This window comes from Pleurodeles waltl, chromosome 3_2, assembly GCF_031143425.1.
Source record: "Pleurodeles waltl isolate 20211129_DDA chromosome 3_2, aPleWal1.hap1.20221129, whole genome shotgun sequence".
Lineage (NCBI taxonomy): Eukaryota > Metazoa > Chordata > Amphibia > Caudata > Salamandridae > Pleurodeles > Pleurodeles waltl.
The window spans coordinates 129,304,514-129,324,548 of record NC_090441.1 but is presented as its reverse complement, the minus strand read 5'-3'; the positions used below and the strand labels follow the sequence as shown (position 1 = coordinate 129,324,548).

Here is a 20,035-nt window from a genome sequence, read left to right as displayed (position 1 = left end):
CTAGGAACGAGCTACGCACCTTTTGAGTTGTTTTTGTTTTGTTTCTTCACTTTTAGTTTCTCTTTGTATAGTACTAATGATAAACCAGAGAGACAGATTTATTATTTTTTGAATGATTTCGTTTGCTACTGAGAACGAGAGGTGCGGGACTCAATTGTACAAGAGTATGTCATTGTTTTTTGGATGAAAATCGTACGTTTTCTAACCATCCCACAATATTAGGGCCACTGACCCGATACAGTCCACTTCCGCCAGCGGCTGTCGGCGCGACCTTAGCCTTTCGAGGTCGAGTGTGTAAGTTCTTTGTCCTGGTGTGAGCTCTCAGTGGCTTTTAACCACGCCCACCGCACGCTCCTCACTATCACTCATTCATGGGCTTCCCTTTAAAAATTCTTTATCTACTTGGGGCGGTTTTGTTGCCGCCTTGCAGACAGCTGGTTACATGGATAATTAAAGGAGCAGAAATTACGATTTGACCATGGAAAATGTCTTGCTGGCTTTCCTGTCACGTGACCTGCGAATAAATTTGCATACCCATAATTCCTCTCACTGCTGGGCTCTCCGCTTGTTTCTTTCTGTGGCAACAAGTGTTTTATCAGTGTAAAGTATTACAACTATTATTATAACTTGGTTCTATTTCGAAGGGTTTTCTATGATGACCTTAGTAAACCTAGTCGCCCTGATAGTCTGTGGAACGGTGTTTCCCGGCGCAATAGTCGGCGGCTGCCATTAGCATACTCTGGTTTCTCTTCAAATTGAATAAATCTTTCGCCTTTTACTAAAGATTTCCGTGGAGAGGAACATTTAAGAGTTTCATTCAATTTTTGAAAGCCTTACCAAGAGTAGGGTTACCCTTATACAGTTAAAAAAATGTATTGAGTGATAGAAATTCTTATTGAATTTTCAAGTTCAAACTTTCTATGAAAACAGATACGGGAAAGTCAGTTGAGAAATAAAACATTTAACTGTCCAATTTGTGTTTTATTTCTGGATCAGCTCTTTATTTTTTCTCATTGATTATTGAAATATTATTCAAATATCTTCTTTGACTTAATTGTAAAGGTCTGTTAAAATATATATTATAAACATATATGTGTGTGTGTCAAATGTATGTATATTTATTTAGATCATGCCACGACTTTGAAACTGATGAATAAAGATTGAGGGGCATATTTATACTCTGTTTGCGCTGAATTATCTTGACGCACATTCGGTGCAAACCTTGCCCCATATTTAAACTCTGACGCCCGACCCTGCGGACGTGTGCGTCATTTCTTGGATGCTTGAAACTGCCTTGCATTAATGACATGCAAGGTAGGCGTTCCCGCCCCAAAAATGACTTTATGGCTTCATTTTGACGCACAGGAGGAGGTGGGCCTTAAAAAATGGCGCACAGCCTGATGTGCGCCGTTTTTTAACGCCTGGGTCAGGGCAGGTGTTAAGGGACCTGTGGGCTCCAAAGGAGTCCAGAGGTGCCCTCCCCTGCCTGCCCTCAGGGACACCCCCTGCCACCCTCGCCCACCCCTGGAGGACACCCATGGATGGGGGGGACCCATCCCAGGTAAGTACAGGTAAGTTGAGGTAAGTATTTAAAAAAAAATTTATAGTGGCATTGGGGGGCCTAATTTGGGACCCCCTACATGCCACTGTGCCCAACGACCATGCTCAGGGGACAGAAGTCCCCTGGGCATGGCCATTGGGCAAGGGGGCTTGATTCCTGTCTTTGCTAAGACAGGAGTCATTTCAATGAGGGTTGTGCTTAAAAAAATGGCGCAAGTCGGTTTGAGGCATGATTTTTGCTGGCGCTGGTTTGCGTCAAAAAGTATAAATATGGGCCTGAATCTAGCATAATTGACCTCCTGTGATCCTGGGAAAATCACTTAATCAACCCTTGCCTAAAAACCACAAGCAATAGCAAAACCAGTAGGTAGTACTTATGCAAGAGCCATGTACAGCAGCGTGGCTGCTATGCAATATTGCTGAAAGTAAAAAAAAAGGTACTATGGCGCAGTCAACACTTGCTCCATCACAGCGCTTTTTTATTTTATTTTATTATGAACCATGCTGTACAGCAGCCGCACAGCCATACAACATGGCAAAAAAGATTGACAAAGCCAATAGGTCTTGCATCGGTGAGACCTATTGGCTTCATCAATGCTTTTGGAAAAAAGTGATATGATGAACCTAGCGCTGGACGTGCCTAACTTATTCATTAGGTCGAGCGCACAAGTGCTTTGACCTGTTGTAATCTATCTGTGGGCTTTTAACCACGCCCACCGCACGCCAATCACTATTACTCGTTAATGAGCTTGCCTTTCAAAAATCCTTTGTTATCATTGGTAAATGCTTTTCGTTTGTCCCTCCGTGGGGCGGTTTTGTTACTGCCTTGGACACCAACCCTGTTATATGTATAATTGCACGTTTGCCGATACGTTTGACTGCGAGCAAACATCTTTTTCCTTTTGTGTCTCTCCCTCGTGCTCATGCTCATGGGGGCTGTGGCGCTTTGAATTGGCTCGCTTATACATCTGTTTTAATTTTCATTTTCAATTGATGTGTCAAGAAAAGTCCAGTTAAGAATTTACAATACCAATAGCTCTAACTCGTTCCTCTTTGTCAATACTTGATTTGTTACAGCAGCTGATGCAGCCTTATAGGCTTCAAGTACAAGACACACTGGTTCATTCATTGTCTCGGAAAGAATAGCAATGAGCCAGCAAGCATGCTTTGACGTAGGCATATAAAAGTCCTCTTCTTGGGTGCCACTAGTCCTCACAAAAGCCCATGTGAGGCACCATTCAAAATGTGCAGAGTTAAAGGAGCCGACATTATGACTTGAGCAGGGAAACTATTGTGGTGCAGCCTTTCCTGTCACGTGACCTATGACTTAGTGCCAGATTTATACTTTTTGACGCAAAACTGTGCAAACAAAGTTCTGCGTCAAAAAGACTAGTGCTGGATAGCACCATATTTTAACGCCACCTGGGGTTCATATTTATATTATGACGGTGGGTGGTTCTAATAATAGGTTAGAGTCAACATTTGTGAAGTTAACCATTGCGCCTTGTGGTAATGCAAAATTATGTTAACGTCGGAAAAATGACTCTAACCTGTTTTAAGACACATAAACATGTTGCAAAATGGAAATGCACCATTTTTTACAGCGATAGCGTCAACTTTAGACACCAATGCACAAAACAGTGCAAAGGAGAGGCAAAATGGAGCCAGAAAGCCAGGAGAGACCCCAGGGTGACCTAAATTAACCAGGAACCAGCCAGAAGGACAAACAACCCAGGGGAGGAAGAAGAAAAAGAGAAAGTGTTGTTTCAGTGCGGAGGAGTATGAAATACTGATGAGAGAGGTGACGGAGCATCAACATCAACTCTTCGTCACCTCAAAATTGGCAATTGGAAGGAGAGAGGCAATCTGGCAGCAGATAGTAGACAAGATTAACAGTGTGACAGAGGTGAGGAGAACCGTAACTGAGTGCAAGAAACGCTCGCAGGACTGCAAGCGAAGGAGAAAGACAAAAATGGCATCGCACAGGAAGGCAGCACTGCAAACTGGAGGTGGTAGTCCAGCACCACAAGAGGACCTGGACGAGATGGAGGAGATGGTTGCAGAAGTCATCCCGGAGGAACTGGTCATTGGAATCGCAGGACAGGGCAGACTACCAGGAAACACCACAAATGCAGGGTAAGTCGGATATGGGGAAATTAATGTTAAATTGTTAAGTGCAAGAAGGGGGAGCCACATAGGACACACTCAATGCATGTCAAAGGAGCGCAGAGGGACACATTGCACATGAAGCAAGTAGCACCATGCTGACGTAAGCTATACATGTACCTACGCCTTAGTAGTGCCATGCACCACAACACATACACAACCTGGACATATGTCAATCACCAGGGCTAAATACCTACATGTACATATGCAGTACATGGGATGGATGGCATGTCTAATGACTGTGCCTCTGGTTGTCTCCTAACAACATCCCTCGCATATAGTCAAATTAACTCTACCAACACGACCAAGACATCAGAGACTAGGAAGTCAGTCAATACCATTCCTGGGGTTACGTCATGGTGGTGTCCCTTGCAGTAACACCTTGCAACTGCCCTGCCTCATTGCCCAAACACATGTGTGCTGCATCTTACAGCGCACAATATCATTGCAACCATCCCAACAGTACCCAGACATGTGCCGGTACCACTGTTAGTGCGCCTGACCTTAATAAGTAAACTTACAAGGGGACACGAATAGGTCGATGAACCTTTTGACTCGCAATTAAGAAGTTCTTACCATAGCTCCAGTATATAATCAATAATCAATACACAATAATCGACAATCACTAGTAATCAATAAAATCAATAATCATTGGAGTCAGTAATTGTCACGCACCATGACCTTTCAGTCATGAATAACTACACCTTTAGTAAAAGTTTAGAATGTTTATTTCCCTATATTAATAATGCTAAGGTCATGTAGATTAATCTCAACATCAAACGAAACACATACAGAAACAACACTGGTTGTCCAAAGTGGCGGAAGAAATGCAATCTAACCAAAGCTTGAACTACAACACATTCTAAAGCTACGGTGCAAATCAATAGCAAAGTCAGCTGCGTCAACGTAATGAAGTACATGAAGTTCAGCCGAGAAGGTCACCAAGCATTAGTCCCTGTTATCATAATTCAATTAGTGAGAATCCTTAACTAACATCAGATTAGCATCAGCATGTTGGGCTTCATGCTAAACAATTTAGTACCGTAAATTTGGAAAATCATCTAACTATGGTTCTATCAAAACAGCGCAGTTGGTACTTAGAAAGAAAAAGCAAATATGCATAATAATCACATTTCGATGTATACCTATGCTCGGTATGGGTCATCAAAGCAGAATCATTCTTCGTCCTCAGGACATCAGTCGATCAGCAAGCCATCAGGCTCTCAGTCAGGAAAATATGAGCCCAAGGAGCCAGAATGTCGGACTGACCCAATGGCAGAATAATCTGTCTTCTCTAAAAATGTCGAAATGAATGTCTCTCCCGGAATTAGCGTTGTTATATTAAAGTCACTTAAACTATCCCCTAATTCCCTATTGGTCAGTTAATCGTATGTTCACACTTTCTCCAATAAAAGTACTATACCATATCTATGAATTCTAATATTTCTCCGTTATCATATTGTTGATTGGTTCCTCTTGCAATGTCCTCATCATCCGGCTTGTGGGGTAACAATATTGTTGCAGCTTCTACTCAAGTCAGAATTCCATTGTTCTTGTCCTTCGAAAGTCAGTCTCACACACAAAAAAACTAAAATGTTGCATTAGCAAGAACATCATCTCCTAGCAGTCTGTTCTCACGAAAAGCTTCCGTTATATGCACATATAAACAATACAATAGACTTTTACCAGTTTAATTCTCTTGGTCAGCATTTTTACTAAACACTAAGAAATACAGCTTTTACACGAAGCCTGGCAAAATAGGCCAAGACACTCACTACGTTAAGGCCTACAATTAATAAAGCTAGAACATACTTCATAACTCTCAATATGGCATATTACTGCATTGGTCTAACATATGTTCAATATTTCATAAGTAATAATTATTGATTAGTACATTTCATTAACATTGGTTAATGATATCTTATTGAGTTTAAGGTTGGTTCTTGATGTGTGTGTGTCAATCCAAAAGCAGCCTCTGGCATTCATCATGGCCAATAAATTGTGAAACATGGTAAGGTGTAAGAGCAAGCTGGTTATTTGAGGCACTAGGAAACATCAAAAACGCAGTAGCGGATGATATATAAAACACGATATTATATATTGTTAATGCATGATATTATTATTATTGTTGATGCGTTTTCCCAGGGTTGAGAATAGGAATGCAAAGTATATTTCTTTACCAAATTTGTAGGTGGGCCTGTGTGTGCTTGATAAGGGCTCTGTCGTGAGACAACAAGTGGATTCTGCACAGATTTGAGTCTGAAAGCTGTAGGGACACAGGACAACACTGTGCTTCTGCTGAAAATAATTTATATGAAGCGAGCATGCTTCCACCATTCTGTGATACCAATTTAATCCTGTGCATTGCATATTATGGAGGTACATTTACTCTGTTTAACATATTTAATTTTGTATGTTGATTCACAGGCTTCCTTTGCTGTACCAGCTGCCAGTCACTTCTTAATTTGGAATTGGAAAAAAACGAATAATATTTGCAGGGATTGAAGAGTTCTCATGCATGCAAATATTCATTCCCATACACAGATTCACATTTGTGCATGCATGCAGACAGACATACAAATACAGCACTCATTCATGCATACACATGAGAGTTGAAAATATAACTTAACTGAAGTTGATCGGAAAAGGCATCTTTGCTCTGTACCTCAAGGGCCCACAGTTTCAAACTTCCAGAAATCAGAGTGAGAGTGCCAGCTTCACGAGCTTTGGCTTAACCAGAAGCGAGGTTAGTACGTGAGGAGCTGTACCTTTTCTTTTGTCTTTGCTTCTGACCTGGCAAAAGGGCGTATGATGGAAAAGCCCAACCTAAACTTCATAATTTGACATAATGCAATGCCATGAATAGAGCACTACGTTACCTAATGTAGGGGCCCATCTCACTGCCGTTGCATCACATTTTGTGAAGCAACTGTGGTGCGAACCTCTAAATCATGGTCTACATTTATGGGGAATTGGCATAGAGTAATGCCGCAAGTCTTTTTTGCTGTGCTACCCTACGCCAATGTGAAAGGACAGGAATGCACCGTATTTATGAAATTTGGTGCAGTCGTTTCCTTTCCCACTGTGCTGATGCACAATTGGCTGCCTAGTGCCAATCCAGGCACTCTTGCACCATGGTGGAAGGGCACCTGAATTGCATGCAGGATTGTCTTTGTGCAGGAAGGCCACCTTCCTGCACAAAAACAATTCTGAGAGGTGATTTCCTCTTTCATTTGAAAGAGGAAAAAATGAAGAGAAATGAAAATATTTCTCCTCTTCACGCCTGCTCTGGGGAGCCATAAGTTTATGCGATTAAGTAAATCTGGAGGAGCGTCAAAATCAATGGCTATTGCGTGGGCAAACCCACCGCAATGTCCATGGAACGCCGCCCTGGTGCAGAGTAAGGCCACACAGCGACTTGCGCTGCTTTCTCTTCCTCCATATCGATGAGGCCATGGAAAGCCATGCAAAGTGGATTTGCGTGGCCTCACAATATGGTTGAGAGGCTTGTGCCACCAAACTGTCAAGAAAAGTGAGTCACCTGTGGCGCAAGCCTCTCATAAGTATGCCTCCATATTTATGAGGCCACGTAATGCCACTTTGCTTGGCTTTGAATGCCCTCATAGATATGGAGTAAGGTAAGGCAACGCAATTCGCAGTGTTGCCTTACTCTGCATTAGGGAGGCGTTCCATGGGCATTACGGTTAGTGATTCCACGCAACACCCAGGGTTTTTGACACATCCCCAGATTACAAGACCCTGCAAAACTGGAGATTCACTAAAACCTTACGCCTCCCCAGGGGAGGCGCAACGAGGAGAAATTTCATTATTTCTGCTCAGTTTTTCCTTTTTCTATGTGTGCTGCATTCTGCAAACAGGAATGTGCTGTATGCCATAGATAGGCGCCTCACTGCCTTTTGACGCAAGCTGCGCTAACCTGCGCCAAATCCCCAGAAATATGCCCAGTGGAGTAAAAGGGTGAGTGTGCGAAAGAGCCGCTGCCTGAAACTTGTGCATTGCACAACTCAAACAGTGGAGCCCTCGTCAGCTATCTATGTGTTAATGCAACCTTACATGTAAACAGCTTATTATACAGAATTGTTTGTTTTCAGGGAAAAGCCACCCCCTAAAACGTGCATTGCGCAAATCAACCAGTGGAGCCCTCTTCAGCTGTCTATATAATATTGCAACTTTATATGTAATCAAATGATCGTTTAGAATTGTTTGTTTTCAGGTAAAAACAGTAATACTTCAAGGCAATAAATCAAGGGTGAAGCAGGTTATTTTCATCGGCCGACCCCCTTGCGTCCATATTGATGAGGCGCACCTGCTGCAGGCTCCCACATATAAGGATATTGCAAGTAACCTTGGATTTGCAAGATCTTAAAGAATTCGACTCTGGCCTTGGTTCTTTCCATGATCATGGAAGTCCTTCGTGATTCCCAATATCCTTATAATTTTTAACATGCAGCGATTTTACTGGGACTTTGTCGGATAAACCCACAGCACATGTCAGTAGAATTGCAGTCTTTAATCTTTCAGCGTTCCCCAGGCAGGCCACCGTAAAGAAGCGTTGGCAAAGCCACCATACCCATAATGCACCGCTTGGAGGCAAAACCCCACTAATTACAGCAAAAGACAGTTACCACGAATCTATGAATATTAATTTTGTCTTTCCCTTTAAAAACCTGTGCTAACATTCATTCACCTTTATTAGCCTCACAGCTCAAGATCACAAATCGTCTTGTGTCAATCAATATGGAGCATTCTAGGAACGAGCTACGCACCTTTCGAGTTGTTTTTGTTTTGTTTCTTCACTTTTAGTTTCTCTTTGTATAGTCCTAATGATAAACCAGAGAGACAGATTTATTATTTTTTGAATGATTTCGTTTGCTACTGAGAACGAGAGGTGCGGGTCTCAATTGTACAAGAGTATGTCATTGTTTTTTGGATGAAAATCGTACGTTTTCTAACCATCCCACAATATTAGGGCCACTGACCCGATACAGTCCACTTCCGCCAGCGGCTGTCGGCGCGACCTTAGCCTTTCGAGGTCGAGTGTGTAAGTTCTTTGTCCTGGTGTGAGCTCTCAGTGGCTTTTAACCACGCCCACCGCACGCTCCTCACTATCACTCATTCATGGGCTTCCCTTTAAAAATTCTGGCCCATATTTATACTTTTTGACGCTAAACTGCGCTAAAGCAGTTTAGCGTCAAAAATTTTTGCGCCGTCTAACGCCATTCTGAAGCGCCATGCGGGCGCCGTATTTATGGAATGGCGTTAGACGGCGCAATCAGACCGGCGCTGCCTGGTTTGCGTGGGAAGAAACCACGTAGACCAGACAGCGCCGGCGTAGGGGGAAAATGGCGCATGGGCGTCTTAAAATGGGGCAAGTCAGGTTACGTCGAAAAAATCGTCTTAACCCGACTTGCGCCATTTTTTAACGACGCCCATCCCCCATCAACATGACTCCTATCATTGGAAAGATAGGAGTCATGCCCCCTTGCCCAATGGCCATGCCCAGGGGACTTCTGTCCCCTGGGCATGGTCATTGGGCATAGTGGCATGTAGGGGGGCACAAATAAGGCCCCCCTATGCCACCAAAATAAAATATAAAAAATAAAAAATAAAACTTACCTGAACTTACCTGAATGTCCCTGGGGTGGGTCCCTCCATCCTTGGGGGTCCTCCTGGGGTGGGCAAGGGTGGCAGGGGGGGTCCCTGGGGGCATGGGAGGGCACCTTTGGGCTCATTTTGAGCCCACAGGCCCCTTAACGCCTGCCCTGAGCAGGCGTTAAAAAGTGGCGCAAATGCGCCGTTTTTAGCCACGCCAACTCCCGGGCGTCTCTTTTGCCCGGGAGTATAAATACCACGTAAAGGCCTGGGAGTCATTTTTTAGACGGGAACGCCTCCCTTGCATATCATTAACGCAAGGAAGGGGTTCACGCTAAAAAATGACGCACATTCCGGGAACTTTGGCGCTATTCGCCTCTAACGCCATAGTATAAATATGGCGTTAGTTGGCGTTAGTTTTGCGTCGAAATTGCGTCAAAAAAAACGACGCAATTTCGGCGCAAACGGAGTATAAATATGGCCCTAAACGTTATATAAATACAATTACATCATAATATAGGCTGCTACAAAATGTGCAAATACATTCCAGTTAAATTTAAAAAAAAAGTGTTTTTCAAATACAGATTTGATTAATATATAGTTTATACCTATTACCAACATTATTTATAACAGTCTAATAAAACCACACACTCCACAGCTCACCTTGGAACACCATTACAGTATCTCTCTGAAAGAAAATATCTTTGCTATTAAAAAACTTCAAGTGACTCCTTTGGTTAAAGTCAATGCAGGTTTTCAATCCCCTTTATGTTTGCAGATTTACCAGTTGCCCACGTTTGAAATGCGTGCGGCGTCCCGAGCTGCTTCTAACGGCCCAATGAGGTACCGTGACGCAGCTCGGGAACAGGTAACTAGAAGGGCAGTGACACAAAAGAAAGTTAGTGAAAGAGGAAAGCCGAGATTATATATATAGAATATATAATCGGCACGAGTACTGACCTTAAAGAAGGGGTAGCGCCGCTCCGACAAGTCTGTAACGCGGCTGCTCCGACCGCAATCCGTTGTGCCCCTGGCAATGCGACCGTTAAAATGAAAAACGCGCATGCGCGTCATCCGCGATAAAAATTCAAAGCGCGCATGCGCTTCCGAAGTGCCCGTTGAGGGGAGCAGTTTAAGACGGCAAAATTGACGAAATCGCCTGTGCGCATGCGCACAGTTCTGCGCATGCGCACATAGTAGAGCCGACCTGATTCGGACGGGGAGCGGCTAAAGATAGAACACCGGCATATTGGTTGTGCATTACTGTGTATTGCTTTCTATCCGCGCGGTAGGCTTTCCTTGCCCGAGTGTAGATTCGCTTCTTGATTCCTGTCGGGTCCACCACACGGTGCTCTTTCGAGCACGCTGGTGTCTCGAAGCGCTTTCCTCAGCGATCCGAGACGCGGTGAGTGCTCGATCGCTTTAGAATAGCGCGGTAGGTTTTTTTTAGTGAGCGTGAAGCTCAGATTAACCCTCCAACCCCCGCAAAACACCGCATCAGCAGTAAGGACCGCTCCCATTTGAGGAGCGCAGCGACCGCGTATCGTGCGGCGAGGCCGTTGGTCTCATTTCAGTGACAGGAGTGTGGGGGGGCTTCCCTCATTATTTTTAGAAGCGAGATTCTCCTGTTCTTCCCACCTACTGTGTCCCTCTACGCAGTCCACTCAGGACCACGATCTATACCCCAGCCTGTCCCCAGGGGAGGGCGCCTCGCAGCGGACGCTTCCCCCTGAGGTGGATGTCCTCCTTACACAGGCCATAACGAGGGCCTTGGCTCCCCTTAAGGATTGTGTGGCTAAGCTATCCGACCAGATTTTTAAGGGGACAGGCATGTTTGGGGGGACGGGTGCTGACCATCAAATTACAGCTACTCCCAAGAAACCTCGCAAGCGCGACACGGGGCACCTGGAAGGCTTCGATATCCTCACCAAGGTCTTCCATAAGAGTGCGCACACGCTTAAGCGACCACCCTTCCGGGAGGGATCTTACCCCGGAGAGACTGGTGAAGAGGTTCACAACATATTGGACCCTGATGCAGGGTCACCCAAGCGGGTCAAGGGGGACACAGAGGGGGATTCTTCCTCTGATGAGGAGCAGGACTCCTGGCGTCCGTGGCGTCCGGCCCCTGCCATATCAGACCCGCAGGAGGCTGAGGACTCCGAGTCAGAAATGTTCGAACCGGAGGACATTTACCACCCTAGATCCTCTGAATGGCGACCGTAGAAGAGAATAGAGGACTATTTCGCTAGCAAAATTCGGCAACCTCTGGATAAGGAGGTTAGGGCCCGGCTGAGGTCCGAGTGTCCTCGCCCTACTCTGCCAGGCAAAGTAGCGGCAAACCCGGAGATTGACCCGAAGACGTGCACATTCTTCGCAAAATATATCAAAGACCCCAGAAAAGCCATAGATCAATCCTGGAGAGGATGCCAGGACAAATTGTTGGACCTCCTAGGACCTCTAACACAGATAATACAGCTAGCTGGGCACGCAAAGCACACTAATACTTCCCTGCCTACGGATATCGTGGCGGGATGGGCCCAGAGAGCAGTCTGCCTCTTGGGTAACGCCAATTGCGCTATCTCCGCGGAGAGACAACGCTCTTTACTCATTAAAATCGAACCCAAATTGGGAGAACTCTCCAACTCAGAGGCAGGGGCTATTGCCCAAGGGAACTTCTTTGGCGACCCTTTCATGAAAGAACTGGGCAAGTTCGTGGCCACCTTCTCGGCGCTTGATAAAGCGCAATCCTCCATAAAAAAGATCTTTCCGGGGAAGGTTTTTGTGGGGGCCGGAAGAGGCAGGGGTCGCTCCTCCGGCCGCATGTACCAACAAGGCCCCAGCTCCTATCCCACCAGAAACAATGGATGGCGAGACAGCCGACAAGGCGCCTCCTTCCCCAATCGGGGTAGAGGAAAGAACAGAAGAGGCGCCCGTGGCAGAGCGAACGCTCCTGGAGGCACCAATGGTAAGAATTACCCATTTTTCAACTCAAATTCTCGGAGGGAGGCTCTGGCCCATATTTATACTTTTCGATGCAAAACTGCGCTAACGCAGTTTTGCGTCAAAAAAATTAGCGCCGGCTAACGCCATTCTGAAGCGCCATGCGGGCGCCGTATTTATCGAATGACGTTAGCCGGCGTTAGCTTCCGGCGCCGTCTGGTGTGCGTTAAAAAAAACGACGTACACCAGGCAGCGCCGGCGTAGGTGGATATGGGGCTTGGGCGTCAAGAAATGGGGCAAGTCAGGTTGAGGCAATTTTTTCGCCTCAACCCGATTTGCGCCATTTTTTTTCACTCCCAATCCCCATAGAAATGACTCCTGTCTTAGCAAAGACAGGAGTCATGCCCCCTTGCCCAATGGCCAGGCCCAGGGGACTTCTGTCCCCTGGGCATGGTCATTGGGCATAGTGGCATGTAGGGGGGGCACAAATCAGGCCCCCCTATGCCACAATTTTTTTTTTTTTAAAAACACTTATCTGAACTTCCTTTAATGTCCCTGGGATGGGTCCCTCCAGCCTTGGGTGTCCTCCTGGGGTGGGCAAGGGTGACAGGGGGTGTCCCTGGGGGCATGGGAGGGCACCTCTGGGCTCCTTCAGAGCCCACAGGTCCCTTAACGCTTGCCTTTTGCAGGCGCTAAAAAACGGCGCAAAAGCGGCCGTACGTCATTTTTTTTGACCCGCCCACTCCCGGGCGTGAATTTTGCCTGGGAGTATAAATCCGACGCACATGCCTCGGAGTCGATTTTTTAGACGGGAATGCCTACCTTGCATATAATTAACGCAAAGTAGGTGTCCACGCTAAAAAATTACGCTAACTCCATGGACTTTGGCGCTAGACGCGTCTAACGCCAAAGTATAAATATGGAGTTAGTTTTGCGTCGGAATTCCGGCGCAAACGGAGTATAAATATGCCCCTATGTTTTTTCACGCACAAGTGGGCACAGATAACTTTGGATGCCTGTGTTTTACAGACTGTGAAGGGTTTCCACATAGAGTCCTGGGAAACTCCGGTTCAAGAGGAAATGCTGAGACCTTTGGTCTTTACGGAGTCCAGGACCTCCTGCGCAAGGAGGCCATTCGCATATCAGTCCGTCACCCCAGGGGTTTCGTGAGCAAGCTCTTCCTCATAGAGAAAAAAGACAAAGGCTTCCGGACGGTAATCAACCTCAAAGCCTTCAACGAGTGGGTTGTGTACAGACACTTCAAAATGGAAGGCATTCACATGCTCAGGGATCTTCTTCTGCACGGGGATTGACTGATTCGTCTGGACCTCAAGGATGCTTATCTGACGGTCCTGATTTTCCCCCACATCGCAGATTCCTGCATTTCCTTTGGAGGGATCAGGTGTTCGAATTCACGTCCCTGCCCTTTGGCCTATCTTCGGCACTGTGGTGCTTTACGAAACTGCTCAAGCCAGTGGTCCCGGGGGATCCGCTTGATCATTTATCTCGACTACATCCTCCTGATGGACCAATCCCGTACGCAACTGCTATCCAATGCGAGCACAACTATTCAACTCCTCCAGGACTTGGAGTTCGTGATAAACTCCCAGAAATCAGACCTCCTTCCCTCGCAGTCAATGACCTTCCTGGGGTTTCTCATCGACTCCAGGGCAGCCACCCTCAGTCTCCCGATCTCCAAGATATCCAAGATCAAGAAGGAGCTGACGAAGGTCTTGAGACGCGACAGGATCTCCCTCCGACAATTGGCCAGAGTGGTGGGACTTCTCTCATCTTCGATTCAGGCCATTTTTCCTGGCCCGCTACACTACAGGGCTCTTCAGGGCCTGAAGACTCACTACCTGCGGCACGGACTAACATATTCCGAATTGATAACTCTTCCCCAGGAGGCGCGGACGGAACTCCAGTGGTGGCTGGACCACATGGAAGCGTGGAACGGCAGAGCGATCTTTGGATCCTCGCCGGACCTCAGGATAGAATCGGATGCCAGCCGTTACGGCTGGGGAGCCCGATGTGGAGACGTCTCGTTCGGGGGGCATTAGACCCCACGGGAACTCAACCTACACATCAATTGCCTAGAGCTCCTGGCGGGATCCTTTGCGATCAGGTCCCTGACGTGGGACAAAGTCTCTTGCTGTATTCTCTTTAGAATGGACAATATATCTGCTGTGCAGTACGTAAACCGATTGGCAGGCACCCGCTCGAGAGCCCTAGCTGAAATGGCAGAGGATTTCTGGCACTTCTGCCTCCAACTGCAGATATCGGTGATGGTGGAGTACCTCCCGGGCTCCCAGAACACCCTCAGACTGGAACTCCAGATATCTGGAGGATCCCAGCGACTGACAGCTGGACAGAGCTGTATTCCTCACGCTCATGGAATGCTGGGGTCCCTGTTCAGTGGATCTCTTTGCGTCCAGATGGGATGCCCACCTACCAAGCTACTTCAGCTGGCGTCCAGACCCCGGTGCGACAGCGGTGGACGCATTCTTACAGCATTGGGGGCGGGATCAGAGTTACACGTTCCCCCCTTTCCTCCTAATTCCGAGAGTGACAGCTCAAGTGTGTCACCAAGAAACTACAGTGGTCCTGATAACCCCTCTTTGGAGGTCGCAGGTGTGGTTTCCATCCCTACTGGAACTCTCCTGCGACTTTCCGATTCAACTCCCGGATTTCCCGACAATTCTTTTGAATCCAGATGGACATCAATACCCGCTGGTCCTTCAGGGCCACCTCTCTCTGGTGGCTTGGAAGATTTCCGGTCTCGGTGGAAAGACAGCCGACTTTCACAGAATGCTGAAAAATTCATCAGACAAGCTTGGGCCCGAGCATATGTAAAAGATACAGATCAGCCTGGAACCGCTGGGCCCGTTGGTGTGTGGAAAGGCACATCGATCCCATGGGGGCCCAGATTACAGATGTCATAAATTTCCTGGCGGATCTAGCGGAGACCGGTCAATCTTACTGCTCGATTGATTCGTTTCCGTCTGCGATATCGGAGGGACACCCCCCCTATTAACAACTGTCTGGTGGGGGAGCACCCCTAGGTGTGCAAGCTGCTGAAAGGCATCAGGATGACTAGACCTCCTGAACCCAGGTACTCAACCCTATGGGACGTCAACCAGGTTCTGTGGGGCATATTTATACTCCGTTTGCGCCGGAATTGCGTCGTTTTCTTTTGACGCAATTCCGACGCTAAACTAACTCCATATTTATAATTTGGTGTTAGACGCGTCTAGCGCCAAAGTCCATGGAGTTTGCGTAATTTTTTTGCGTGGACACCTACTTTGCGTTAATTATATGCAAGGTAGGCGTTCCCGTCTAAAAAATCGACTCCGAGGCATGTGCGCCGTATTTACACCCCCGGGCAAAAATCACGCCCGGGAGTGGGCGGGTCAAAAAAAATGACATACGGCCGCTTTTGCGCCGTTTTTTAGCGCCTGCAAAAGGCAGGCGTTAAGGGACCTGTGGGCTCGGAAGGAGCCCAGAGGTGCCCTCCCATGCCCCCAGGGACACCCCCTGTCACCCTTCCCCACCCCAGGAGGACACCCAAGGATGGAGGGACCCATCCCAGGGACACTAAGGTAAGTTCAGGTAAGTATAATTTTTTTTTTTTTTTTTGGGTGGCATAGGGGGGCCTGATTTGTGCCCCCCTACATGCCACTATGCCCAATGACCATGCCCAGGGGACAGAAGTCCCCTGGGCATGGCCATTGGGCAAGGGGGCATGACTCCTGTCGTTGCTAAGACAGGAGTCATTTCTATGGGGGTTGGGAGTAAAAAAAAAAAAGGCGCAAATCGGGTTGCGGCGCAAAATTTGCCTCAGCCTGACTTGCTCCATTTTCCCCTACGCCGGCGCTGCCTGGTGTACGTCGTTTTTTTTAACGCACACCAGACGGCGCCGCCGGCTAACGTCGGCTAACGTCATTCAATAAATACGGCGCCCGCATGGCGCTTCAGAATGGCGTTAGCCGGCGCTAATTTTTTTGACGCAAAAGTGCGTTAGCGCAGTTTTGCGTCAAAAAGTATAAATATGGGCCTGTGTCTTTTGACCTCTTGGCAAGACAACCAGTATCTTTCTCGAAAGGAATTGTCAGCAAAGCTAGCTATTTTGCTATGCCTCATCTCGTGCAAGCCAGTATCGGACGTGAGGGCTCTGGATATATCCGCTAGAGTTTTCTCGCCAGAGGGAGTGACCTTCACGATATCCAGACACACAAAGTGTAATACCAGGTCAGTAACTTATCCAGCTTTTGAACATACGCCCAAATTGTGTGTGGTAAGGTGTGTGAAGACATATGAGGAAGTGACGGCCAAACTCCGGCCACCTGGGGAAAGACAATTGTTGATTTCAATAAAGAAACACTTTAGGCCAGTTTCCTCCCCCTCCATTGCTAGGTGGATCAAATGGGTTTTGATGGAAGCGGGCATTAATGTACAGGTCTTCGGTGCACACTCCACTCGGGGTGCCAGGGCCTCCAAAGCCGTTCAGGTAGGTAGAAGGCTGGAGGACATCACGAGCGCTGCTGACTGGTCTTCAGAATCTACGTTCAAAAAATTCTATTTAAACCCTATTCACGAAGCAGCCTCATTGTTGGTAAGTAAGCTTTAAACATGCATAATCCTGGCTTCCAGTCCTGACATAGAATGAGAAATTTCCTAGCTATTGAGAAGGGAAGTTTCAATTCTATTAAGGACACGGAGGTGAGGATTATCCCACCCTACACTGGATGTGTTTCCCACCCGGAAGCCTTATGAAGCTAGTTCTGATGTGGTATATATATGCTTATATAATGGTTTACATTAAATGTAAGAGTATTTGACTGGTTTCGCTTTCTGCGTTTTCTTTAACTCATGATTCACTATGGTTTTCATATACAGTGCATTTATAAACAAGCGATTTCAGATATGGTTTGGTGTTTGACCATGGTCATGCACAAATTTAATCATTGCTATTTTTTCTTAGTATCGGAGGCGTCGGCAACTTGAGAATTCAGGAACCCCATCCGCAGTGAAGTCGAGGCAGAGTGACGCCGACAGGGACATATATACACTCATTCGGATTGACGGCTGATTGGACACTGGTTGTTATGGTAACAGTTTCATGGAAGTTGTAGTTCTTATCGTTTTTCTTAATGAACTTTGGACTTGCTGTGAAATAAAAAGTGAAGAAAGATCTGCATAATCCTCGCCTCCGTGTCCTTAATAGAATTGAAACTTTCCTTCACGTTAGCTAGGAAATTTCTCAATCGTGCTGCTGCCCCGCCTTTCTTAGTTTGTCCTGCCTCAGTTTGCCTCCTCCCTCTTACTGTGACATCAAAAGAGTGCACACCTCCATTTTTCTGTGGTAACGCCCTGAGGCCCACCTTCTTTCTCTGTTTTACCTCCCGGACAATATTAACCCCTTCTAGGCAGGCTCTTATTTAATAATGATTTAGCTAACATCAGTCTATAGTTTTAAAATATTTTGTTCACACAGTTTATTTAAGAGTATTCTACTTGAAATATTTTTTGGTTGCCCTCACCTTTGTTTTTTACCAAATAATATATATATATTTAATATATAATTATGGATGTGTTGTCTGAGGACGAAGAGGCACAGATTTTCAAAGACAATTTGTATGCCTTTATCAAAGAGTCTGTGGAGCAGGCTGTTTCAAATTCCATGGCTAATATTTTTAAAACAGTAGGGGGCATATTTATAATGCTCTATCACCACCTTGCGCAATTAACATCATTGTTTTTGACATTAATGTGGCCCAACGAGGTGGAAATTCCTGCCCCTTATTTACAGGGTGACGGAGTGCATGCATTGCGCCACCCTGTAACCCTTTACGTCATGAAAAATTACACTATTGCCACCTACGCTGCGCCATGGTGTGCCGTATTTTAAATAGGGCGCACACATGGTGGTGGTAGGGGGTGCTAAAGGGAGCAAGGGGCATATTTAAGAGCCCTTAGAACCATTTGAACACCACATTAGCGTACTTTTTTGATGCTAATGTGGCGCTAGAAGGCCAAAAACGGCACATCATATTTACAAAGTAGTGTAATGCATGCATTGCACCATTTTGTAACCCTTTTCCCCAAGCATAATGTATGTAAAGGGGGCATTGCCCCGTTAGGCCATTTCCTGTGTTTCCAGATTTGACACTTGAAAGGCATGACTTTGGTCATTTTCAGGTTTATTTCTAGCTTATTTTTTCAGAGTATTCCGTTAACTTGGTAATAAGGCGTTGAAGACCAACTCTGGTGTTCCTGAGCATTAATAGATCATCTGCATAAGTATATGACACACCTCTCTCCCGCATGCGAGCCAACTTCAGGCAGTCACGGCAATAGGTCAGAAATTAACAGATTAAACAGAAGTGGGGCTCGAACACATCCTTGTTTTACTGATCCGGGCACTTTACTACTACTGACCAGTGCTAAAGTGCAAGTGCTCCTTGTGTAGTGTAATTGGCTTTTCCATGATTGGCATTTTTGATTTACTAGTAAGTCCAGTAAGTCCCTAGTAAAGTGCACTAGAGGTTCCCAGTGCCTGCAAATCAAATGCTACTAGTGGGCCTGCAGCAGTGGTTGTGCCACCTACATGAGTAGCCCTGTAAACATGGCTGAGATCTGCCACTGCAGTGTCTGCAAATTTAAACTGCCAATTCGACCTGCCAAGTGTACCCACTTGCCAGGGCAAAACCTTCCCTTTTTAGACATGCAAGGCACTCCTAAGGTAGGACCTAGGTAGCCCTATGGGCAGGGTGCAGTGTATGTTAAAGGTGGGACATGTACTGAGGTGTTTTACATGTCCTAACAGTGAAATACTGCCAAATTCAGTTTTCACTGTTGCAAGGCCTATCTCGCTCATAGGTTAACAAGTTGTAGGTAACGCAGTTTTGCATCAAAAAGTATAGCGCCTGCTTGCATCATTCCAGAGCGCCAGCTGGATGCCAAATTTATGGAATGCTGCAAGCCGGCGCAAAGGTTGGGCTAGCATAAAAAAAAATGACGTTAGACGGGTGAGGGTGCTGCTATGGGAGAATGGGGTTTTGTACCAAAAAATGACATTAGGCTGGTTAGACGCAAAAAGAATGCCTCTAACCAGCCTAGCATAATTTTCTGACGCAAAACCATCCATACCACATGACTCCTGTCTTAGAAAAGACAAGAGTCATGCCCATCACCCCAATGGCCAGCACAGGGGACAATGTCCCCTGTGCATCACCATTGCAGCCTGTGCCATGCAGGAGACCCCAAGTTGGGCCCCCAAGGGCACTTTAATTTAAAAAAATGACTTACCTATACTTACCCCACTTACCTGGGATGGGGCCCCCAACCTCCGTTGTCTCTCTGGTGGGGGTGTTCCCGGGGCTTTGGCAGGGCACCTGTGGACCCATTCCATGGTCTTAACCCATGGAAATGGGTCCACAGGTCCCCTAATGCCTGGTCTGACCCAGGCGTTAAATGATGGTGCACAGCAAGCTTTGCACCATTATTTAGCCCCTCCTCCCACACGTGCATCATTTTAGCAGAGGGATAACTATGGGGCTATGGGATTAGTACAATTTGTTAGATGGGAACCCCTTACCTTGCATCTCATTGACACAAGGTAGGTTCACACATCTAAAAAATGGTGCAAACTCCAATAGTTTGACGTTAGATTGGTCTAACGTTAAAATATAAATATGGAGTTAGTTTTGTGCCAAATTTCTGTAAAAAAATGACGCAAATTTGGCACAAATGGAGT

General features: G+C 46.3%; 1 non-coding gene across 1 annotated transcript; it reads left to right on the top strand.

Moving 5' to 3' along the window:
- Positions 1-734: 734 nt before the first annotated feature.
- On the top strand, positions 735-850 carry LOC138286792 (U5 spliceosomal RNA). The gene has a single exon (XR_011202068.1). It is a non-coding gene; the product is annotated as a U5 spliceosomal RNA (small nuclear RNA).
- The last annotated feature ends 19,185 nt before the right edge of the window (positions 851-20,035 follow it).